The following is a 26,851-nucleotide window of genomic DNA, read 5'->3' as shown; positions in this document are numbered from 1 at the left end:
GAGCGTTACGGAATGTTTCGTTTTGTACGGCCATTTCGATTTTTTTATTGTTTCTGCTCCGCGCGAAATTGAGAGGAATTAATTAAAGCTTTGAATGTCATGGTGTGGATTCAGAGATAAATTTTAATTGTGCGTTGAAATAAATTGTGGTTCGGTTATAAATTTTCTGCGTTAGCTTATCGAATTTTACGTTTATAACAATTTCATAGCATCATTTTAGTTTTCTATTCCTACAAATTTAGATTTTCTTTGTAATTTCGTTTTTCGTTTCGGGGACGAATAAGTCATGCGCCTGGTGGTAAGCGACACGCCTGGCCATAACAGTCGCAATGCCACTCAGACCTGTAAATTGCAAAAATCCGAAGGGCACCGTCTCTACACCCGTCACCCTGAGACATAACGTGATAAGTCCCATGTGCCTATAATTTCACCAGCACCCTCACCCTTCAAAACCGGAACGCAGTAATGCTGACATGATTGTTTCGCGGCAGAAATATATAAAGTGGCTGTACTTTCCTGGACGAACTCTTTCAAGAGGAGCTCTACTGCTACTAAATGTAGAAAATTATGGCTTGGTGCTAGTATTATAGACAGATAAATATTGGAAAAAATATTTTAAATAGAGACAATTAAGTTTATTTCAATATGACTGCATCAATATGATAAATAAAAACTACTTGTTGAACGGTACTAAAGAAACTTACTTCACCTAAAATAGATTAACAGTAGAGGTCCTTGTGAAAGAGTTCGTCCGGGGAAGTACTGCCTTACCTATTTCTGCCGCCAAGCAGTAATGTTAACATTACTGTGTTCCGGTTTTGAAGGGTAAGGATGTTGATGAAATTACAGGCACTTGGGACCCCTCAGATCTTTGCGACTTGAAGCTCTGAGTGGCACTGCAACTGTTATGGACAGGCGTGTAGCTTACCATCAGGTGCACGACTTGTTCGTCCCGTCACTTGATATTATTAAAAAAAATTATACTTTTGTATTTTATGAAAAAAAAAATTACCTCAAAAGTTTGTGGAATTACATATATTTGGCAAGTTTTATTGAAATCGTTTAGCGAAAAGTGGGTAAAAGTCAATAAAACGGATTCATCCCCCAATTTGCCACCCTTAGAGATAGAACATTTTCTTCAAATTTAAATGGGACCTCTTTCGAGGTACCCCCTTTCCAACAAAAAATAATCATAGAAATTGTTTCTCAAATCTCGGAGTAATCGCGTAACATGAAAAAAAACTGTGTCTTTACAGTCGAACTTCATCCTAGAAATAAGATATTCGGCTATTACAATAGAAAGGATAGGAATATCTCGTAAAAATATCCTATACAAAATTTACATTAACAATCATAACAAGGTGCAAGCTAAAGTAAATATTGCTTAATTCATATCATGCGAATAGGCTACTGTCTATGCCTGTTGACTAAATGAGGAAGACACCTACGTGTTTAATAAGCTAATGGTCCCCTGAGGCGTAACAGGGTATAATAAAATATCTTTCAATTAATATTTATCAAAAATTTGATGTATGTACTTTATATACTTTTCTCAAACATGCTCGGAAATGTTAGCATCACTTTTAAAAAACGAACACGGAAAGTTAGTAATTTTTAGACCGTGCGAAATTTTCCCGGCCATGGTCTGCAAAGTAAGTATGAAACTTTTCGAAACTTTTAAATCTACCTACTAATAATGAACTACGTTAACAGGCAAAAGATAAACTTATACAGCGAACTGCGCAGTGTTCATATTTACAAGAATTAAGAATACCTACTGTACTTAAAAAAAGTGGTAGTAACATTTAAACCAATGGGATTTGATTTTTTTTTTTTGTTTTTTCGTCTTTTTTGTATTTTGGTCGCGAAAATGAGTGCTTGTGAGAAGAGCGATAACGAAAATATGGTAATAGACAGACATTCAAACACATTATCAGAAGTTCAGCAGACTACTTTTAATATAGGTACTTGGAAAAACATTATCATTTTCTTTTAGCAATTATCCTAATACGTTAAATATTACTTTTAATATTAATTAATATTACTATTAAAAGTTTTTACTTTTTCTATTATACATCTTCCTGTCTTTAGTTTTTTTTGTTATTTCCTCACATTGTTTGAAAAAATACTGTACATGCCTCGGCGGGAATAGGGAATGCTTGACTCGTATTAACCCAAGTCCTCACTGGCGCTCGTCCCGTAAACCCTTACTTCCGGAGCTCTGCAATGATGTACTATATAAAAAAATACAAATGCAATTATCGATATAAATGATTTTGTGAGAATATACGGATAAATTGGAACTACCCTGTATGTTAGGCTTTGTTGCCATGTTATCTACCAGTATCAAAGTTTCAATAAAAACTCAGTGACGCAAATAGATAATGCCTACGGCGTCAATTATTTATTGTCTATTGTAAAGCTTTATAGTCTATAGATACATCACCTACGCTTGGTACCAGCAAATAATACTGTTTAATTGATGATTATCTGTCTAATTGCGTTATAACTATGCCAGAGGTATTCCCACAATACGTACCACTATTAGGGCAAGGCTTCGCATAATTAAAAAGCTAACCGTGAATTTTAATTACAATCACCTTTTTTGCTAATAATCTAGAAATAGGTAGTTGATCAATAATTCACTGTTTTGTGTTTAAATTGTGTAAAGTAGTCAATAAAGTACCATTCTCTTATCAAAAACAGTTTTATCATTATTACAATCGATTCGATACGTCGTAAATAATTTTGTAGATGAAATAAAAATAATAAAAAAGCTCTGAGTAGGTCGTAAAAATTATAAGTAATAGGAAGATTAAACAGTAATACAATTGTAATGGTATTTATTTAATTTAATATCTTCTTCTTCTTATCGTATTGATCCATCGTATAATTTAATATAATAAATAATAATAATAATAATAGTTAGCCTTGTATTGCTGAACACAGGTCTCCTCTCGCAATTTATTGACCTTGGCTGTAGTTTCTACGCGGGCAGGGCCCTCCACACACATCATTAAATTGCAGTGCACATTTTCTCGCAATGTTTTCTTTCACAGAAAAACTCAATTTCTAATTAAATTCCGCACATAAATTCCGAAAAACGGAGGTGCAAGCCCGAATTCAAACTCTCGACCCTCTGTTTGAGAGGCGATAGGTCAAACTAATAGGCTACCACGGCTTCTTATTTTTATTAAACCTTAAATTTACCTACAATAATAGAACAGATTATTAACCTTATGTCGGTATAATTCACGGACTAGTGTTCACTACCTAATTTCCGTGGCAATGTTTATTATTTTAATATTGAAGTATATTATTGGGTAATTATTAATTAATATTTTACGATATAATACCCGAATATTAAACAATATTGCACGATAAAAAAATCTAATACTTAAGTCATAAAAATTGCTTCGGAAATTAGATAGTGAACACTAGTAGAATGACCGATGTTTGCAAGAGACAGAAAGTAAAATTAAGATTGCCTTGTGTCTCAGTACCCCTGATCTACATGTCTTGATTATACTAGTTCTGTTCTTAATGGTTGAAAAATAATAGATAACATAACTCCCATTATATACCTAAAGAAAGTAGCTAAAGTATCTAAACAATCATCTGATAAAATAACACATAGCAATCAATACTCAATACGTCCTAATCCCTGTTCCAAATCCATTAGTGAAACCAGAATCACACGACGTTTAACATCCCCTCAGTCGATACTTAAAGAATATTAGTTCCGCGCGTGTGGTCACAACCACCCAATGTCCATTGTAACACGGACAATGGGAACCAAGGACTGTATGCATACCTGGCAGACTTACCCTATGTCCTGATTTAATGGATCCCATCAATTTTAATCGATTGATACCTACTAAAATTTTAATGGTCTTCTGCATTCCCACTAATGAAATCTGGAATCGATTTTAAAAATAGATTTTCAAATAAATTATGTACACTTCTATAATAAATGTAAGATAGTTCTACCGATTACTACATAACGTTTATGTAGTGATATTTCAACTACTGTACAAAAATAACCACAGTTATGTATCTTATCGCAACTTATATATTTTGAAAGTTCTTATAGTAAAATACGGGCGATTTCTTATTACTATAAAATCGTATAAGCTTTGAAATCATTTGTAAAAAGACAAGGAGAATACAAAGATTAGATAAAAGAGGAGGAATCTCTATTAAAACAGTATTAGAATGCTCGAGGGTTATGAGCCTTAATGACACGTCATCAAACATTGTCGAAATCACAATTCGAAGCATTGAGTCTATTATTTTCGTTTTAAAGATAACTAAGTTTTTAGAAGCTTGCTAGATCTATTTGACGATTATTGCAAAGTCTACATTTAACAAAAAACATAATTTACAAACGTAGAAACAAAATAATCAATTGACATGCATTTTTCAATTGTGATTACCAAGTAGATGACCAATCTTCTAGAATAAATCATTTTAGTGCTCTCGGTTTGTATTTAACACTGGCAGGAACCCTCGTATCAATGTCATATCAAAGAGGCCTTGTTTCGTGTTTTGACAGGAGTTAACACGGTATAGGGGCACGGACATCTCTACCTGTCACGCGTCAGTGGGCACAATAGACCGCATGCGAGGGTCGTGTGCCGTATTGTCCTTCGATCCGCAGTGTAAATTTTGTTTATTGGTTGCACTTGTCTCCTATAATGTACAATATTGTGGTAAAATAGAAAGAATACCGCCAAACATTAACCGTATTGACAAAAGAAGGAAATTACCAATTTATATATGCAATTTTTTTTTTACGATAGCAAGTGACGGTATCAGTACTACTCAGACCTATAAATCGCAAAGATATGAGAGGCGCTGTCACAGCGCCCGTCACCCTGAGACATAAGTTGACAAGTCCCATGTACCCGTAATTTCACCAGCACCCTTACCCTTCAAAACCAGCATACAGTAATAATGCTCACAATATCGCTTGACGGCAGAAGTAGGTAAGGTGGCAGTACTTCCCTGTACGAACTCTTTCACAAGGAGCTCTACGAGGTAATGACAAAAAGCAATTTAGTAAAGAATATCACTTTAATTGTTGCTATCTTTGGTTGTTGTGATCATTAGAAAATGCATTTATATTCAATATATCAAAAGTTGTTTGAGGGCAGTTGCCCTCGTTAAACAGGTATGTACTCTGTTCTATTCATATGTATTCGTGTTCCTTTAGTAAAGACGTGACGTAACGATACAAAAAAATTTTTTTTTTTTTTTACTTTTTATGACTGGGGACATTTTTCCTACAATTTTGTCATCAACAAGTTCATGTTAAAGTGGTCAAGTATAAAAGTAGCCAGTAACAGCAAATCAATTTGCCTGTAGTTAGCCTAGAATTCACATCAGCACGTAAAACTGTGCAATTTGTGGACAATTGGAACGATTTATAGCAATCAGTTGGACCTGGCATTGCTTTACAGTTAGGTCAACGTAGCTGCGAGTACAAATGATGTGCGGTTTACATGGGTTCCTTAAAATTAAAGGTCATTTGCAGTAAGTCGCACGATTTTGCTACAATAACAACAACGCACGTGGCTTGTCAATTAATTCTCAGACATATTTAGGATTCAGGATTCTGAAATACAAATAACCTCGCAGGACTATATTACTAACGTCATAAACAACAACTTTTGATTTCCATGGCTTTTAATAATTCATCAGATGTTCCATTTGTACAAAATTAAAATATTTAAATAGATCGCTCTAAATGGTGATAACTCTGCGCAGTAACAAAAGAAAGCGCGTAAATCCCAATCCGATGCAAATCGCAGGAACAGGGGTGAGAGTCGTCGAGGAAGACGTTTGAATTTACCTACTACATACTACCAAATACAAATCTAAAAAGTGTCGTGTTTGTTATACTTTAAACCCAAGACTTTTGTTTCTGCTTACTATTCTAACTGTATCAAAATATACATTCCATAATATGACGTGTTTTCAGTGCATATTGTCAGTAACGATCACTTTGCATAAAATTAGGAAGTGGTTGTTTAACAAGTTATATAACACCTAAACAACGCTTCCCATATTGAACCTTGACTGAATTAGAAAAGTACATAAATGGATACGAGAAAAATCGTCGGAAAGCGGTTGTTCCGTCGAAGGCTGTGTGCGATCAACCGAGAACTCTTATGATATTGGCATTCTTAATTTTTCTTGACATACATGCTCAACCGACTATGAACCTAATACAACAATGACAGCCTTTAACTACCATATAAAATGAGTCTTATTAATTTATTCATAAAGTGCTTATTTGGAATTAATTAGCACTTATAAATTTTAAATGCTGTCGCATAATTTATCTGATTTTTTTTATTTTCTGAATAATAAGGTATCAATTTTAAATACTTCTTCTACCATGTTGCGTTTATTTGCAGTCTTTTTTTCCCAAACCCTTCATTGCTTGCGCTGTGAAGGTTACGATGTTTACCTATTGTGTACAGAATTACTATTTTTTTGCAATTTTCCGATGAAACGTCGATTGTTAAGAAAACAGGTAGGTAAATTACATAAACCTTGAGCAAATGTACTTACCTGAGTATGGATAATTATAAAATAGTGAATAAACTATAAATTTTCGATTTGTATATTTGTAATAATGGCCACATTTAAAACTGTACTAACCTATCTTTATATACTCCCGTACCATACGAGTACATGCATTGACCTATCAACAAAATATACTGTTATTAAGTTAGCAGCGTTAATATAATTCAAATATTTTTCATCTTTCTGTATCTTGTCCCCTATTCGATAAAAAGAGCTGTCATTTCCAAAAACAAAAGCCTTCACTTACGACCTTAACCCATCGTACATCGACCTTTCTAATACGTTTATAATTATACCACACCAAACCGGCATATTTGTAAACATAGGGTCTGTGACGTAACGTAAGCTATTTTTTAATTCATTTTTTTTTTCATTTTGACTCAGCGACGATGCCTCAGCTACGACCTTTGTAAAGATTAAATTTTAAAGTATAGTATTACTATGAATTTAAAAAGGTAACAAAAATGAAATCCGGAAATTGAATTCACATTAAATAAGTAATTCGCCCATATAAAGGTAATGAAATAGTTTATATCATCGCTAAATTTAGCGGCGAGTTTTCTTTCATCTATGTTGTTCCATCCCCTTTATTGATTGATATTTACCTTATATTAACTTAAGTCGAGGTATGCCTGTTCATGTTTTGCCGTTTACCGATAAAACTGAACTACAAATAGCATTCTGTAATGATCTATTCAAAATAATTGACAACATAACGGTGCAATACAAATTAAGGGTAGCTATAGTAAGCATTATGAAGGAACGGCCTAAAAGTCCACTAATTATGACACCAAGACAGTCAATGACCAGTGAAACATAAACACCATACAAACAAGTAGTAGAGACAGGTCTGAATGAGCTGCAAGTCGTTCCGTGCTGACATGCGAACCTTCTGTCACGCATCTAACGAAAACGAAATCTTTACTATACCACCTTCCGTAGTGAAGCTAAAGACTCGATGTCACGTGATAGGAAACAAGAGTCAAGGTCCGGTTTCATGCTACATACGGGCAAATATAGGTGTCGGTACGATCCTCCAAGACAAGAACCGCTGCTGACACTTTCAATGATTGCAATTCGTGTCATCATTGGAGGAAGTTTCGAAGGCGAATTTTCAGGAACAAAATTTTTATACAGTAAAATATTTTTTCAAATGTTAAAATAATGTTAATAAAATCCGTTTTAAACATATCTTTTAAATCATAAAAATTCCGGTATCAATTTGCTTTGGGGGTCAGCATGCAAAAAGTGAGTTTATTTTTTCTGCGAACCACCCTAGTGTAATTTAGCACATTTATTAAAATTTCTAAGTACCGTCTGTTAATCCAGCTCGAGGCGTTGTTACTGCTTTTCTGTAACATCCGAAATCTAAATCACCATGGTCAAGCTTTATAAATACGATACAAAGTTTTTCCTAACACATAGATCAGTAGGAAATAAAAGTAAGGCGCAAAATCCAAAAGGGTTAAAGGTCCGGCCATATTTCAACTAGTGGCAGTACAAACAACGACCAAATATTGAACGTTAAAGTTGGACGCGATATATCTACGCACACTTTTCTATAAACTATTTATAGTCAGGTGGGGTAAAAGAAATATACTTTATTTTGTGTTAATTATTTTCAGCTCTATGAAGAACACATAAAATCTAATAGGAATTTTAAAGTACTCTAAACTTGCCTTTGTTTATCAACTTCATATGTTTTAAGAATCTAATTACGATCATTCTTACGATGTATTTGCCGAAAACGTGAAAATTGTGCAAATGTTTCACTTCCCCCAAAAGATGGTGTAAGGCTCAACTCACACTGGCGCAGAGTCGAAGCGTCGCGAGGTGTCATGTTTTTCGCCTATAGCATATTCATCCCTATTTTCCCAACATTAAGGTACAAATTTGTGTTATGCAAATATGCAGTCAAGCGTCGACGCCCGTTGGCGCGCTTTACTTGAGCGCAGTGAGGCGTCAGACGCCGACCACACTGTGATCCATGCGCACTAATGCGAGTGTCGTAAGGCGTCGACACGCGTCGCCAGGCGTTGTAGTTGAAAAACGGGACGCGACGCGGCGCTTCGACTCTACGCCAGTGTGAGTTGAGCCTAAGTGAAACAGTCATCGCACCTACAAAGGTAATGTATATCTCGTATTCTCGAAGTTTCAAAACTGTCAAATTTGTTTTTTCCGCCTTTTAGATTTGATATCTCCTTAAAATCGTTTAAAGTTATTTGTTTATCTGTGTTATCGTCTAAGACATTAGAATACTAAACTCAGTAGAATATAATTCTTGAAGTCCCTCTTACCCCAGATCCTTTTACTCCACCTGACCCTATCTAACGAAGAGCAAAAATTACTATTAAAGAGTAGGAAAGTGTCATCAAGACCACTCTGGAAACGTGAAAATAAATAATTCAAAATAAGAACTTGCTTCACCTACTGCTTCTTCAATAATTTCTCAGAACCCCAAACGAAAAACCATAAGAAATGATACGATTAGGAGCACTACGATTAAATGTTCGTTAGACGCCGACAAGAGATTATATTTAAATATGAGAAAACGTTCCTTTGGCCACTTTTGTTTGAACCGTTTCAAAACGTTTTCAATGAATGTTACTTAATGTTTTATATTGTGAATAATAGTCGATTAAAAAGATTTTTGTCTTTTCATAACGGAGTATATTTGGAGTATATTAAATAGCACAATAGCGCAAATGATACAGAAAGAAACAGAGTGTTGCAGTTAAAGATCACCTTTAGTAACTAGTGTAGTTCGTTGTAGATACTCACTTTAAACCAAGACGACTTAACTATTTTGTAATATAGGAAGCATATTATATATTTCAGATATTGCTTGTCTATCGCTTTACGTATCGACGCTTTAGAGGTACCATTGAAGGTAAACGAATGCGAGTGTTGTAATAATACGTGGTAATGTGATATATTAGTTGTAAAAAGATCAAAGTTTTACGTGAATACGTTGCAATACGTCCGAAATATCGTAAATAAAATACGTCTTCATACTCGATTAAGTCCCAAATTTAAAATCAAATAATTTTACGCGAGTGTATATAGTGTAGAGTCAAAATCACCGAATACTATGCCAAACTATAACAATATGTATAATTATATAGTCTGTCTTTATTGAAGACGGAGTAAAATGACAGTTCATTACGCAAAAGTGTTGCCCTCTTGCAAGCAGCTAGTGATTGCAGTCGATAAATATTATATCGACTATCGAGTGAACGTTGATTACGCCTATGAAATAAATAGGCGAAATTGTTTCATATCATTCATCATCGGCCCGTTATACGTCCAACTGCTGTGCACAGACACATTTAAATTGGAGAGTTTTGAAAATTCATTCATACATATACAACATTTTGAATTTGTATATGCATTACAAATGCAAATAAAAGACATAATTTAAAGTTTTTAATTTTAATTTAATATACATAATCAAATTCGCCTGTCGATATTAAAACGTGTATGACTAAAAATCGATTTTCATACTAATAGATCAACTGTGAAAATAAGTTTAAAGTTAGTAATCATTTCAACGTCGTAACATTCACCATTCAGTCATTTTCAGAAAAAAGTTACCTACGCTCACAATGTATCGATAAAACTGTCGACAGTTAACTACATGACTATATAAAATTTTACGAAAACTGGCAACCCTGCAAATATCATTATACTCCATCTTCAAAAAAGATAGACTTAGTAATTTACTTACAAACATACCATAAATAACCGTGGTAACTGAAAATTACAACTTTTATTTTAATCTGAACTCTATCGGTTCTGATAATTCGAAATCCATTTTCCATGCTTTTTGGTTTTCGTTTCGCAATAAAATTGTTAATAATAGTTTCCGGTTATAAAATATTTTAGTTCTTAATTTACAATTTTTGAACTATTCTCAATTATATATTCGTTTCAACTTCGGTTTATTATAAAACGGTATCGTATCCGCTAGCCATGTAAAAAAACACGTCCAACACAGAGCCGGCCATCGAAGTTTCCGTTTTCCTTCGATTCGATCTGATATAAGTAACTTTATTTGCTCTTAAAGCTAAACTATCTAAAATTCAAGGCAAATATTTGATATGAGGTGTTCAGGAAAGAACTTAGAATCTATTTTTCCTCGTATCTTTCCAAAGTTCCTTTATAAGTGTAGACTAATCCAGTAGGAATGAGATTGCATTATGTCAATTCTTAAATGGTATTAAAACTTCAAAGCCGCCAAGTTTCTCAAAGCATTATCTATCGCGCCATCAATATTACAGCATTTTTCAACTACCAATACCTCATATACATAACCTATCACAATCAGCCATCGATTATAACTTAATCGAGTTAAAATTTATAGAAATAATCGGTCACTGATTTACGATACATGCGCGCGCGTATAGGTTTATTTATCTACCTTATTACTTTGTCATTAAGGCTTCAGTTGTTGTGTTATAAGCGTGTATGGATACAAATTGTATGGTAGTTATATCAAAGAGCCGAGCATGCGCAGTTTGAAACCCAACTTTGAATAAATCAACAAAAACGACGGGCGGCTATGAGTAATGTTTGAATGTATGTACCTAGTTATTTTGAACAGAAAATGAGTAGAGAGCTTCATTATCTTTGGTACTGAGATTGGTAATTTGTTTCATGTAAGTATCCAAATAAAGTGTTATGTTATTAAGTAGGTACATACCGCCTATTAAATACCTAAGCTAACTAAAAGACTGTCGTTTTCAGAAACTGAAAAATTTTACGCAAATTTTACTGTTTTTCATGAGGAATTTAATAGTATAACTAAATTTAATGCGAAAATTTTAATGTACAAATACTCGGATGATAACTCGTTTGACCCTTCCTATAAAGGTCATCAATATCATAAAGGTTTAATTGATAGGAATTACAATCAGATGTCATAGCAAAAATTGTATTCCAGAAATTATATTTTTCAGAATTATTTGCTAAGATTTACTTTGTACAATTGTATTCGTTTGAACTCTAAACATTTCTGTAGTCTAATGCTAATTTATAAAAAAAAGTAAGATCAACAAAAACAAATAAAAAACGTGTCTTCACTCGAAATATAATTTAAGCATAACAAATGCTAATTAAAATAGGTAGATTACTCTCTCATTTCAATTTTTTTGTACGCTCTTTTCTTATTGAATCAGAGGAGAATTGGCTTCTCTGAATGATTTATGGCTTTTTAAACTAGTATTAGTTTATTGGATGACCTTAACTGTTCGAAGAATTTTTTTATAAATCTCACAATTGTCTCTCATTGTAGGTTTTAACTGTTTTATAATGACACTTTTTTATTATAAAGTTTTGAAGTGACATCCTGAGGTTTTACAAATAAAGTACGAGAAAAGTAAATACCTAATTTTTATACGGGATATAATAGAATTAGCTAATATATATTTGTACCGGCACTATATATTCGGTTATCTAAGGGAAAAGGTTGTCGTAATGAGATAATCAACTTCTATTTTATAGTTACTATTTTGTAGCCATCCACGTGTAAATAGAACGTGAAATTTTCATGTAAAATGGCTTTCCTACCAATTCGCCTATATATATATATATATTCAATTTTTTATCGTTATATTCAAGCGTAGATTTCCTGAAAAAGCGCACACAATTTTCCTCAAAAAAAAGCAGCACAATAATGCAGCAAGCTCGCTCACCCCTTATCCGCTCGCATAAGTTATGTTAACAAGTAAGCTCGCGTGACGTGGACCTCGTTAGCCTCACAAAGTGTACCCGAATGCTACCGTTAGGCTACTAGCATAATGTGATGTGTCATTTTGAATAGCCTCTTAGAAATATGAATGATCTGAAATAAAGTAATGTTTCGGATCGTTGGGCCACAAATTGCTGATAATTTGCGTTTCTGGTTGCGCTTCTCGATTGCATTAATTCTTCTCGTTTTCTCTTTTAGATTACTCTCTTGATAGACTATCTTGATAATATGCGTGATTTTTATTACAGTTATTAATTATTTTAAAGGATTGGTTTGTGAAATTTTAATACTTGCTGACTGTTAAAAATATACAAACAAACATGACTGCAATATAAAGTTAAGAAATTTCTTCAAGTGGTTTTAACTTTTTCGAATTTTAATTTAGAAAATATAATATAGACAGTCAGACAATCTAAGCAACGTCTATACATTACACAGTCAACTGCTAAACTTAGAACTATCCCAAGCTTCGCCTCAACTACCTCTGGTGACCTTGGTAAGACAAACGTTCCACCTCTGACCCACCTACTATTGCCTGACATCATTATAACATTATAACTAATATAACAAAATTCCTTTCCAGTATCAAACCACCATCAAAAGACGGCGTCACGAAGAGCAATCCGAGCAAGCGGCACCGTGAGCGTCTCAATGCGGAGCTGGATACGCTCGCTTCGCTTTTGCCCTTCGAACAGAACATCCTCAGCAAGCTCGACCGACTATCCATATTGCGGCTATCTGTGAGCTATTTGCGAACCAAGAGCTATTTTCAAGGTAGGCAATACTATTTAAATTTAAAAAAACTCAGTACAGACTGATACCTAAGTATACTTTAATTTTACTCGTTCTTGTAGTCAGCAGATTGAGCAACTTTGCGAAGGTCTAAATAGAAAAATCTAACCTGGTAGCTTTTTCATTAAAAGAGGCATATGTCCAGCAGTGGACTACAATGGCTTATGATGATGATAATAATACTCAAATATCAGTCTTCATAGTATTATCACAGCTGGGTATCTTTATAGAGGATTAGCCAATATTTCTAAGAAATATTTACATTATAGCACTTTCCAAAACTTTGTGCCATAATTATCAGAAATACCATAAAAAAAAAATTAATGAAACATCCTTTTTCTCTAACAAATCAATACGTAAATCACGTTAATTCTTAATATACCATTAACATCGAGTAAGTATCGAAGTTAGAATCGATACTTGCGTACCGATGTATTCGATTACTTATAAATGTGTTTCTCGACACTTATTTAATACTGTCAGCCAATTTTATTGCAGTCTACAACATGTATTAATAAATGAACCGACTCGATCTCGACGTGATCTTGATTCTGGTGAACAGTAATCGATACTGTAGTCGATATTAATGAAAATGATAGTAATTTTTTTTCTATAGATAGAGTCGAAACGGTTCGAAGCTTCTGTTCGGAATTTTACGGGTTTATATTAAATAAAAAACAAATGTGTTTGAGTTAGTAGCCAAAAATTTGCTAAAATTATGACAAAAAAAATTAAAGTTACAAACAATACATTGTAGCTTTACAACGTTCTTGTACATCGATATAAGTGCATTACCTTTCAATTCTGTACTTTTGGTTGCTGCAATTTTTTAAACTTTATTTACGACAACAAATTTCCTTCGATCACCTGCAAAAATGAAAACGTACCACATACTAGAACTAAAGGAACATGAAAATAAATAAACGTCTGTAATTCAAAAACAAATCAATACACAATTTAGCTACGGTAATTGGACGCGTAAATCGTCCTTAAAAAACGTAAAACAAACTTTGCATATGTCTGCTACCAACATATGCATATATCACTTAGTGAGTTATTAATGCTCTTTATAATTTTATTCCGTTCGAGTATCGAATATAAAAATCAGTAGGGGGCGATTGGTATATGTTTTATGGTGTATAGTCAGTCGGGACTTTAAGGAATCGACGACGTGAATTGTAACTTAGTGGTCTGTACGATTAGAGTACAGTCAGTGACGGAAATTGGCAAGATCTAGTTCAAGAATTGAGAGAAACGTCACAAAATTGAAACTGTCGGATTTTTCAATATCCTTTGCTATATCTAATTTATGTTTCCTTAATGTGAAATGAATAGAGAGCTATTCAACCAACCAACTGAGCCATTGACATTGCTTAATAAAACAAAACAAATCTGGCAGAAATAATATAAATATTTATAGATTTGCTCCTAGCACATTTAACACTCCATAAAAGGTCTACGTACGGACAATTGAATTACAATACGCAAAAAGCACTTTTGTCGCCGATAATACGATAAAAACGTCGATAATTCTAATTAAATCGATTGTCGAAGCATCGATTACATCGGGTCTTTCGATTCGTAACGATTTCGGCGCGGCACTGCGGGATACTTTATCGTCGCTAGTTGGACAAAAAGGTCTGTATGGGGAACAAAAATTATATAAAAAGAAACAAAACACAGTGCTCAGTACCGGTAGCGTGTAAATTATTGGTAACTTCATATAATAAATGATGTTTGTATGTGTCTGTCTTGTAATCGTAGAGACTCAAAATACTCAGATACTTGAGTCGAATTATGTTGATTGTATCTTTTTCAACATCATCGTCATCGACTCTTTATGTGTCCTGACCGATGCCCAGCAGTGACCTAAACCGTTTTCTTATAGGATCTAAGCAACAGGTTTAGATCACTCTCCACCATGGTGGGTGGCCCAATAAGAGTTAGGGAATTCACATATTTGCAAGGTTTGTTAACCCTCATCGATATGCTGCTTTTTTCACATGTACGCGACTTTCAAATTAAAATCATAGATACATGCCTTCACAGGTATTGGAACCGTCGGTCTCTCAGTTGCGAAACAACAGTTCTCCCACTAGGCTATCACCGCACGTCAACTTTTCGATATACAAATTAAATATTTTAGTTCCTCTTACAAACAAAAACCTACAAATATACAGCTGTGTGAAAATGTGTCAACTCATAAATGTTACTTTAATACGGTAATACGTAAATATGCACTAGTTCTACGAAAATCTCATCAAGTCGTAGTATTGGGCTACGCCAAGCTCAATATCAAGAAACCTGTTAGTGTAGATGTGTTTGATTCAGCTTGCCCATAATAGCTGTCTAAATTTATGGCTATACTTATATACTTATTTAGTTAAATATGTGTATAAACCCCAACGAATAATACGTTGGCTTAAATAAAAACCGCATCATAATATACAATTTGGCCAAGCCGGGTAAAGTAAACACCCCCGGGCGGTGCCTGTCGCTGCGCCGTACGGCACGGAAGACTTGCCCTATCGATCCTATGCTAATTCTGAACGTAACTTTATTGATGGGAAATCGGCCTTATGCGATTTTGTACGTAGTAGTTTTATTATGACTCGAAAGGGAAGTATGCATGTGTACTATTGTAGCTATGCCTATGAAGGTACAAAATAAAATTACTCAATATACTTTTACGTTTCGTTTAGTTAATAATGAAGAAGGAGGAATAAATTACAATCACGTTATTTTTTTTTTAACAGAAACGCTTCATGGGCGTAAAAGGATGCCTAAAATATAATCTTATATTTCTGTTATTTCTTTAATGTGTTTACAGTAGGCAGCTTGGTAGATAACAAACATTAAAAGAGTTAAGACATTGTGAAAAAATTATTAGATCATATCAGTGAAATTGCCTTTCGCGAAAATAGAACAACGCAAAGTTTATATACATATATATGTCTGAGTTAAGAAAGAGCGGGACCACGTGACACTGGTATTTAATTACTTAATAGGTTGGTCCCAACCATAGATGGTCCCAACCTCAGTTTGTAGTTTATGTCGACTGTACCTTCAATTTTTTAAATTTAAAAAAAGTACATTTAAAATTATTTTGTAACTTCACCATGGTTCCTCTACGAGGAATACATTATATAAGTAGTTAGTGGACTGCAAACTACTGTTTAAAAATGTAATAATAATTGGATAAAAGTAAACGTTCAATAATTAATAACTTTTTACTAAAAAACACACTCAAAAGTTTGCTTATCAGTTTTTTTATTAGAATTACATCTTTTTTTTTTTCATTTACATTTGCCAATTTTTATTGACATCGGTTAACGGAAAGTGCGCGAAACCGGAGTTATACCCGAATTTGCCACCCTTAGAGGTGGGATATTTTCTTCAAATTTGAATGGGATTACTGAAGGTACCCTCTTTCCAACAAAAAAAGAATCATCAAAATCGGTTCACAAGTACTGGAATAATCGTGTAACATAAGTACAGGGTCAAAATCCAACTTCAAATAAATAAGAACAGTCCAAAGTACAAAGTGTTAAGCTTGATGTGCTCTTGACTGTACAAAAAAAAATACAGTAGAATTTAGAACCTCCTCCTTTTTTTTGTACTCGGTTAAAAAAGAAAATCTAGTTTATCTTACAAAATTGTATCATTAACACTGCTAGCACGAGTAAGAAACGTTTTTATATTGTTACATGTACGACCAAACAATTGTAACATGTTTATTGCTTACACTATGTTACTATATTTAAATTCCCAATTTAATTCCTAACCGCAGTCAAATAACTAATACGGCGTATAATACCCACTTCTAGTAATGAAACGATAAGAAAAACCATTTCCATTCCAAAGCACAATGTCTCAAACATCGAACTAATAATGGCTATAAAATTATACATGGAAATTAAATGTTATATATTGGTGTACCATGAGTCAGCAAAAGGTTAAGCGACCAGCTATAAATTGATCTGATAAGCTGTCCACTCTGAAAACCTTAGATTTTTTTTATTATAATATATAAGCTATAATGTATATATTTATTTATTTTTATTGAATATCATGATGCTTTTACTACTATGCCATTCTTCTATTTCTTTGTGAAAAATATTCCACTAGTATGTTATTATTATTACTGATATAAAGATCGAACAAACACAAAGAAAACTCACCCAATATCACGTAGAGACGTTGAAGCAGCAGTCCCTGGTTCAAAGCCAGGCGGATTGAAAGTATTTTTCTTTGTGTTTATTTGACTATTGTATCAGTAATAATTACTTAAATATTTATTTTCCTTAAAAGATATTCTTTGAACGTGGCTCTTTCAAAGGAGTCAATATCAGTCGCTGTGGCCATGTTTACGAGACACGATGATTACATCAACCAAAAAGCAGCAATTGTAGCGATTTATGTGTGTGTAGAAAATAATTATACCAATATTAGGATATGTTTTTTAAATCGATAAAACGACACGTGTTGTCCTTATACTGATGCTTTTAAAAATGTATATTGAAAAATTATATACACTAAATATATTTCGAAGATGACTATGACGATAAAAATAAATCTTTTAGAAAATTACTAACAAACCAAAAACCTTTCATAAAATGTATTAAATGCCATAAATTTAATAACACAACCATCAACATCAAATTAAGCTAGTTCTATACAAAAAAACCTTTTTCCTTACCAAGCACTCGTTTTATGGAGGCGATGATGGATTGCTCTAGCTTATCGGAGATTATTGTTTTTCATGAAACACTCTGCGCAATGCTGAAAAAGACTAATTTGTCATATCGAATGCGAACCTTATCGGTGGACTGTTAATTGTTTTCTAAATCCTGAAAGAGTTGACATCTGATAAAAGTAGAAATTAATTTTGACGACTGTGGTAATTATAGGTCTGTATTTGCATACATAATAAGAAAAAAATACAAAGTACATAGTTATAAACTTTTAGTAGCAGTAGAGCTTCTTGTGAAAGAGTTCGTCCAGTGAAGTACTGCCACCTACTGCTGTCGCCCAGTAAGTGTGCTGGTGAATTTATAGGCAAGTGGGACTTTTCAGCTTCTGTCTCAGGTATGTATGTCGGGCGCAGAGGATGGATGGATGGAACTGCTATGGATAGACGTGTCGCTTACCACTAGTCGCATTTCTTGTTATTTTTTTATTTATTTAAACACTTTATTGTATCACAAGTAACTTATAAATTTTCAGAAACAATTTAAATATTTGTGTACAAAGGCGAGCTTATCCCATAAAGAGATTTCTTCCACTACTAACCTTTGTTATATAAGTTGACAACTCCCATGTGCCTGTAATTTTACCAGCACCCTTTGTCATTCAAAACGGGAACGCAGTAACGTGTAAAAAAAGTGGCAGTACTTCCTTGGACGAACTCTTTCACAAGCAGCTTAACTGGACTTCAGCACAAAGGTCTTCGACAAACGCCATTTTAATGCTTGATAATATCCATAACCTGGTCAACGACACAATTTTCACCCTTACGTTTACAAGTACTCAAAAACGGACTTCACTTTATTTTGAATCATTATATTTATCTATAGCGGCACCGAGTTTGAACCCTATGACTCCAATAGTTTAGACTTAAATAGCGGTGACATACTGACGTATAGACAGACCCACCGTTGACGATACCGTCGACGCAACGTCGTCATCGTGGCGTCGTGTAAATTTTTTGCCTAAAGAACACATAAAACACATAGAATGGTTAACAAAAAACCTAATCTTGATATTCGAAGGTTTACTATAGCGAGGCACACATAATGGTGGGATTAAAAGGTGCTTTATACGAAAGTAACTGTAACGAGTTGCCACAAGTGAGAACAGCCCATAAAAAAGTTTTACTCACTATGTACGCGCTGCCTAGTGTTGTGTAGTTTGCACCTATTTATTTTCATATAAACATTTTTTACATTTTCCATTCACATTTTCTATGGTTTACAAATCGTCAACAAACAGGCAATCTGGATGGTTACCAACAATAAGACATATTTACAATACATTCCTTAAATCACATATCCGTATACACATTAATCCGTATATATACATATGTGTAAAAAGTACTATACAGTCGAATTCACTAAAAATATGTCGTGTGGTAAAATTTTCGCAAACGTGTTATAGACGATGAACAATCGATGTTACTAAACCCGTGAAATCAAGGTCATTTAGTGTACAAAATATACGGGAAGAAGTGCCCAACTTCGTACATATTCGCAAAAAGGTATACATACATGCTGTCTCGGTTGTCTCCCAATGAGTAGATCGAGACTACGGACATACTGCGTTCCTGACATACATTTTCAATTCTTCTTCTTTGTCTTTTTCATACAACCTATTATATTCTTGGTACGTTTGACGTGACTTTTTTAATCTACAAAATATATGACGCCAAGATTAGAAATTTGCCATTTACAAAAATGTACGTAGTACTCCTTTATAGAACATTAACTCCTGTGTCTAGAAAAATAAAAATTCTAATATAAAACTTTCTTTAATCTCTCACCCATAAACTCCTATCTCCAATCTGTTCCAGGAAAAATTACGGTCGTAAAACTGCACAGACTAAATATTATAAAAAAAATCTTTTCATTGTCTTCAGCCAATGGGCTAGCATAAAAAGGCGACCCCCGAAAAAGGGCGCCCTTATGTACAGGGGCAACAAAATTACCGAGGGTAGTTTGTAAAATTCGCCGACTCCTCGGAAGGGAGGCGAGAGGGCCAGAGGGACGGAGGGGTAAAACAACCCTTAATGGCGGAATTGCGTGACAGAATTTCGGCAGTGACCCGACTTGGCCTATGAAAGTGAAAACATTTATACAGAGCTGATATTGTCCCGAGGAAATAATTCTTTAAAAATTAAACATTTGTTTCGAAGGAATAAGTTGTTATAATTATTTTCTTTTAATAATACATATATATGTAGATTATACAAACACGCCATTTGCCGAAACAATATACTATATATAGGTAAACCATACGAGTCCATAATACTTATACATAATACATTCATTTTGTCTTGGAGTGGGTTAGGTAAATATCGCGGATGCGAAGTATATAAGTATGTATAACATTTTTTTTTAAAGTAAAGCACTTAATCTAGGTACAATACAATTAAGATCATGTTATAACATTGTTCGTACCACAGACCACATGTTCGTACACTAGTCATTCTAGACAGAATTGCCAGCAGACTCCTACGCTAAATTAAAATCTGTATTATCAGATTTAGTGTTCTTTAACTCGCAGACAAGTTAAAAAACTATTACCTCATTGGAATTATTTATATTTGCATACATATAAAAATAAATTCTACGATATACAAATATAATTGTTTTAGTATTTGAATAAATCTTAAAATTGCTAGTAATATTGAGTTTTTTACAATTTTATAATAGAAGTTTTACTTCGTACCTATTTACGCCATAAACGGGGTATATATAGTTAATCTAGTTTAGGTTAGTAGCAGTAGAGCTCTACTAGAAAGCTAGCTCCTTGTGAAAGAGTTCGTCCAGGGAAGTATTGCCACCTCACCTATTTCTGCCGCCAAACAGTAATGTGAGTTTTAAAGGGTGCTGGTGAAATTACATACACATGAGTCTTGTCAACTTATGTCTCAGGGTGACAGGTGCAGTGGCAATTCCCCACTGAATTTTGCGATTTAAAACTCGGAGTGGCACTGCAACTATTACGGATAGGCGTATCGCTTACCATCAGGCGCATTTGTTCGTCCCGTCACTTGATATTATAAAAAAATGTAATCTTAGTAATCTTGAGCTAGTAGCTATCTATTGAAAAAAAAGCTATCGAACACACGATGCGCAAACAAACTGAAGCTTCTATACGTTTATTGACAGTTGTTATGATTGAAAAGGTTTATGTAGTATATTTATTTATTTATTATTATTAGGCACGTCAACATCATATGTATTTGACAATCAACAAAAATTAGACATGAGGCTAGGGCTGATACATATGACAATTGCAGACGTATACAACATTCACACTGCACTATACATATATATTCAATTTCGCGACAACAACACAGACATAATTACGCAATGCTTTAAAAAAACAAATACTTGGTTAATATATTTTTTACATAAATTGAAAATTAAAAAAAAAACCAAAACAATAGATTAATACACACACAACATTACATTCTGTAATACTACTAGTGTTAATTTTATTATTATTTAAAATGTGATTATATCTCGGAGTAGAAATAGTCGTCGACCAGTAACCCTCAAATTGCATATAGAATTTGCAAACATGAGACTTTGTCAAGTGCCGCCCCATATTGGCATGCAGTACGACAATGGTAAGTTCTCAAAGATAATCACAAATATTGCACCACCATCAGCGATGCAATAATTTCAATAAAAATAATTATTACGTGCAGGGTCAAGAGCACCTCACGCTTGATGCTTAAGATTTAAATACGACTCTCTAGGCTTAAAACAAGGTTCGATTCGAGTAAGACATTCTGAAATAGTATTTCAGGTTACTACTCTCGATTATTAAATAATATTCTACAATATTTAAATAACAGAAATGGCCACCGCAATAACGTACAGAAAACTAGACTGAAAATTTGCCAAGAACAGTCCAAAGTTCAAAGTGTCAATCATGGCGTGCTCTTGCACTTAGAAAATGAAATTAGACGCTTGTAATTCGCTTCAGTAATTTTGTGACTGCAAATGTCACGTGCACATGTCACAAAATTGGCGCTGCAACAGCGCTTCTAAATATTGTATGAAAAATAGTAGTAGCGTGGCCGCAGCGCTTCTACTAGCGTCTAATTTGAATGCGCCTTTAAGAGCTACTTTGTTCATTTCGTATTTTCTTTCACAATCGTTTCTGAAACAAGCGCGTTTATGCGCTGTATCCGATACTATACGTTCCGAGTCCGAGAAATGACGGTCCGAAATGTCATAGAGATCATTTTATCTCTAGGTGTACAAGCGATATTCGTATTTTATCGGATTCATCTGTCGGAGACAGCCGAAGTAGGTCCGTGTTTTCTAGATTTGTGTAGCCTCGGATTTGGAACGAATACAAATCGGATGCATCGCGCAAACGCGTTTATAGGAATTTTATGTTAAACAAATCTACTACAGAAAGACAGTTACTGACATTCGTGTGAGCCTCATACGCTACTATCTTTTTGGGAGGTATAAACATCTCTATACTATCCGAGGTATTTCAACGCGCTACGGAAAATTTTATTATAACCAAATTGTGAGCAATATTTTGGTAAATATTTCGGAATGGAACTTGTTTGTGTACCGGTGCGTTCACAAACAGACATAAATAAGAACCGCAAATAATACTAAGTACATTGCCACTATACGCGGGTGCATTATAAATAATTATAATTCTATGTGAGGATGGATGTTTTAGAATCTTCATAGATGAAACGAACAAAGTATGTCTTCACACTACTTCTTAATATATTAATTTATTATTATATTTATTATATAATAAGAAATATTTCAGAAATTGCCAATTCTTTGCCATAACCACAAATAAACAAACAATTAAAAATATCACTTAATATTAGTAAATTAATTTTAATTAAATATCTGAAACGAAACACTTCGCCGACTTAACGGCAATCTATTGTGTGCCTAACCCGTCTCACTGAAGTAAAATTATTTGTATATTTAAATAAAGTTATCATCGCCACAGTACCGATAATGGCGAATCATGTCTTACCAAATGCGGAGCTATTATAACCGCATTTAGTTTTACTAATTAATCAACTTTACTGAATAGATAAAGGTATTTCGAATATGAATAATTATGTTTCCGTTGTAATAAATCATAATGTTTTACTCGCAGTTTCAATGCCGAATAATTAAACACAGTAGTTTTGTTCTAATAGTACAGTTTTATCCATCAATTTCGGTTTTGGTTACAAGGTAAAGTACAAAGGGTGTAACATATGAATAGTAATGTATAAATCCATTTTAGTTCCAAGTTCTGTATCTTCATTTTAACACATGTAATATGCATATAATAAATAAATAAAATAATTAATAGACAACATCACACACGTTACTCTGATCCCACAGTAACTTTACCGTCTCCTTACCAAAACGTGGCTAAGTGACTAAATGATTTTTTGAGATATAAAAAACCATACCCAGTTTATGAATATTGAAATTGTTTATTGATATTTCAGCTATGCGTCGTTAGGTTAAATTCCAATAAGTCGAACACGTTAACTAATATTAACTGGTTTTAAACGAGAATTTCAAAGAAGAGAAATTTGTGCAGTATCTTTTGCTATTTAAAACGGATATTTGACCATTTGTCACTTAGACGCATTTAATTTGTGGGCTACAGAACTAACTAAAGCATTTGTGTTGTGAAAATCGGAAACAACGACGATATCATAAACTTACAGACTCGAGACAATATAGAAAAGTTAGTTTTTCTTTTTTCCGGCCGGGGATCGAACCCGGGACCTTAGAAATAGCGACGCCATGAAAACCGCTGTGCAAGCCACCGACCACTGAGGTTTATGTAGTATATTACACAGATACTTTTTGGTGACGAAACAAAAATCTGACATATTTATTCGAATGTACCCAGAGCTCATATCGGACTTACAATGACCCTGCCTACCATTTTATTTGACCGGAATAAAAGATAATTAAATATTTTCATGTCAACTCTAATTCCCCAAAAAGATATAAACCGTTTCTACAGATAATACTAGTATGTACATACTACGAAGTTCACCCCGTAGGGCGCTGGTTCAGATAATTTTTTTATTATGACATATTAAAGTTATTTATGTCCAACGCAGGTCGACTATAATGAGTTTATGCTAATCAGTACGAACATGATACCATGTACTACGTTTGTTAAATTAATATAATAAAATGAGCCGAAATAATTATGAAAGTTCAGCGGGTGAATTATGAAGGTTTTACGCAAATTTTTCCGCGGCAAAGCGTAGCTGTGACAGCTGCTAGAACAAATGAACTGATACCGTTTGAAATGATAGTTTTAAGTATATTTTGTTTTACTTTTGTTGAACATAATTTTTTTTTTTAGGTCCTTCCAACGTTTACCATATTTGTTTTGATGGAAATAAGACACGAACAAAGAGATTCCATGGTGTTCTGTAGTAAATGAACTGAGCCAATTAAGTAATATTTTGTTTATGAACATGGTCAATTAATCGACAACGTATTTTTTGTATAAAAAATATAACCATAAAGGATTGATTTATAGAGTCAAACACTGTTTTGGCGACGTAAGTAACACGGGGCACCCCGTGACTAAAATGAAATTAATTTAACTCGAGTCCATATTTGCGTACTCCGAGTACAGGTAACATCCCGCATTAGTAAGTTTCCAGAAGCCTCTACAATTACAACCTAATTACCTTAATTTCTTCCACCGGCTCGTACGCATCCATGTATTGTTATTAACCCCCGGCAAGCACAGCCTATTTTAGAAGATACGCAGTCTGATTGCAGTCGTTTAAGATCGAACGTGTAATTGACCATTTTTTCATTGCAACTTTCATTTTTTTTTTGTTACGAACAGACCGATCGCTTGGTTACATCTGGCATAACTTGGTCGGCACACAGTAATTATGCTAGAAAGCATGTAAGAGGCGACTTGTAGGAGAAAACTACAGTTTTAAATGAATGTGTGTGCTACGAGTGCAGATACAGTAAGACAATTATGCAATTATGCTGCAACTAGTGGATGCTTATGGTCTCATTGGCTAGACGAAATTAAGAAAAAAATATGATTTAATAAAAGTAGTAATTTATTTCACAAAAATTCCCATGAAATGTTATTGAGCATTATACTTCAGGATTACTAACTGTGTAACAGTAAATTTCAAATAACTTTTAATGTATTAACGAAATAAACTATTTGAAAAATCAAATAAATCAAAGTAGTATTTTCTTTTAAGTACATGTGGGATATTTCAACTAAAAAAATTAATCATTTACAAATAAAATCTAAATTAGACGTAAAAACTGCCACCTGAAGACCGTTCAAAGTTAACCAGTATTTCAGAACGCACAAAATCATGGTTGGCTACAATATTTCCACCATGTCGGTGTTGTTTAATCCCAGTTATCAGTGACAATGTCGGAGCGGCTACCTGTTAAATATGGGATACGACCGGTAAGTGTGCACAGAGTCAGTAATATTGTAGACAGGATTTAACTAATTTATTTAATTATGTCTATTACTTTTTAACAACATTTCATTACAATGCGTACACATATTTGAAGAAATAAAACCTGTATATTTCAAAAACGTTCCGAATATCGGTTTTTAAATTTAAAATTTTTTTTTGTTGTATAATTTACAGAGTACCTCATAAACCACTGCTTATAATCTTGTTCAATATACAATCGTGTTCTTCAAAGGACAGAACCCGTGAAACAAATAAAAGTAATAAATGTTACTTGAACGTGAACAACAAAAAAACTAATATCAAAAAAAATAATTCTAAAACTAAAGTAGTCGTTAACGATTGACCTTAGAACTTGCTATATACGGATTGTGCTCTGAATAAAATTTTAATAAGTTGGTATAACAACGACAATTTATAAAAACAAAATTTATAAATATTTACTAATAAATACAGCACTTCTACTTCAAATTTAGGATGGTGTAATGGTATTATTTGTAGTAACATGCGTGAAAATTTAGTACCTGTTTATTAAACAGCATGGAAATAAAAATCAATCAAATATTTTTTCGGATCTAAATCGCGTATAACCCAATTTGAAGCGTCCAAAAAATAGTAATAATAAAAAAACAATAAAAATTATACTAATTTTAACAGGGAAGATAATTTCTCCGTACCACCAATTTGGATTCCAGTATTTCCTCTGATGAAGAATCCCAAGCATGCATAAGACTGCAGTTATAATTAATATGTTTTAATTTATTCCAATCATCGTTAATAATAAATAATTTATATTGCTAAAATAAAATAATATGTAAAACATATGTCACGTAAATTGGAATGTTCTATGAAAAATTTTAAGATAAGGTAATTAATTAATAACTTTTGTAACAGTGCAAAAATAGAGTGGTTTGCATTAACATTAGATATAAGTGGTTGATGACTTTACCAACTCAGTCATCCGTGACTATGGGACCTATAAAGGGCCCGAGACGTTCGTTTGTTTGAAAAAATAAATATATGCTATTTAAATCCGAAAAAATAGTTTCATTTACTATGTGTAACAATCGCGAAAACCTAAAGGCAAGAACATAATTTACAAAATGACAATTCTAGACATTTGCTGGTACCGCAAGGGAATGTCTTACTCATCGACTCTCGAAGTCATAAATTCGGGCTGCAGCTCATTTGAATTCGACCGATTGTGATCGACGGCCAGCGCCCGCGCAACCCTGTTTATGGCTCACGGTTCGGATATCGTTACTAAATGTACTAAGCGTTTATATGTTTGTATTGCTTCATGAATTAAAAACTATGGAATGATTCGTAGTAATAAAAAATAGGTTTTTTTTATTTATTTATAGTAGAAGTAAACACTTATTAAAATCTAATATAATGTAGGAAAAACATGTGGTTGTTATTTCTTAATACATTAATATAATTCTGAGTAAAATATTCACGTATGTACGTAATTACGATAACATTGACATTGACGTAAATGAATACGA

General features: G+C 33.5%; 1 protein-coding gene across 2 annotated transcripts in view; it reads left to right on the top strand.

The window, feature by feature from the left end:
- The window catches only part of LOC113232993 (aryl hydrocarbon receptor), a 99,523-nt gene that overhangs the window by 44,014 nt on the left and 28,658 nt on the right, over nucleotides 1-26,851 (top strand). Inside the window, exon 2 of one of the 2 annotated variants that reach the window (XM_026468042.1) lies at nucleotides 12,927-13,117. The gene's annotated coding sequence lies outside the window, so the exon portion shown is untranslated. Of the gene's footprint in view, nucleotides 1-12,926; nucleotides 13,118-26,851 lie in introns of those variants that run through there. The other variant, XM_026467961.1, reaches the window with a different exon arrangement.

This window comes from Hyposmocoma kahamanoa, unplaced genomic scaffold, assembly GCF_003589595.1.
Source record: "Hyposmocoma kahamanoa isolate Upper Pololo Valley unplaced genomic scaffold, ASM358959v1 100021, whole genome shotgun sequence".
Taxonomy (NCBI): domain Eukaryota; kingdom Metazoa; phylum Arthropoda; class Insecta; order Lepidoptera; family Cosmopterigidae; genus Hyposmocoma; species Hyposmocoma kahamanoa.
The sequence above is the reverse complement of the archived record's forward strand: the minus strand, read 5'-3'. Positions and strand labels throughout refer to the sequence as shown.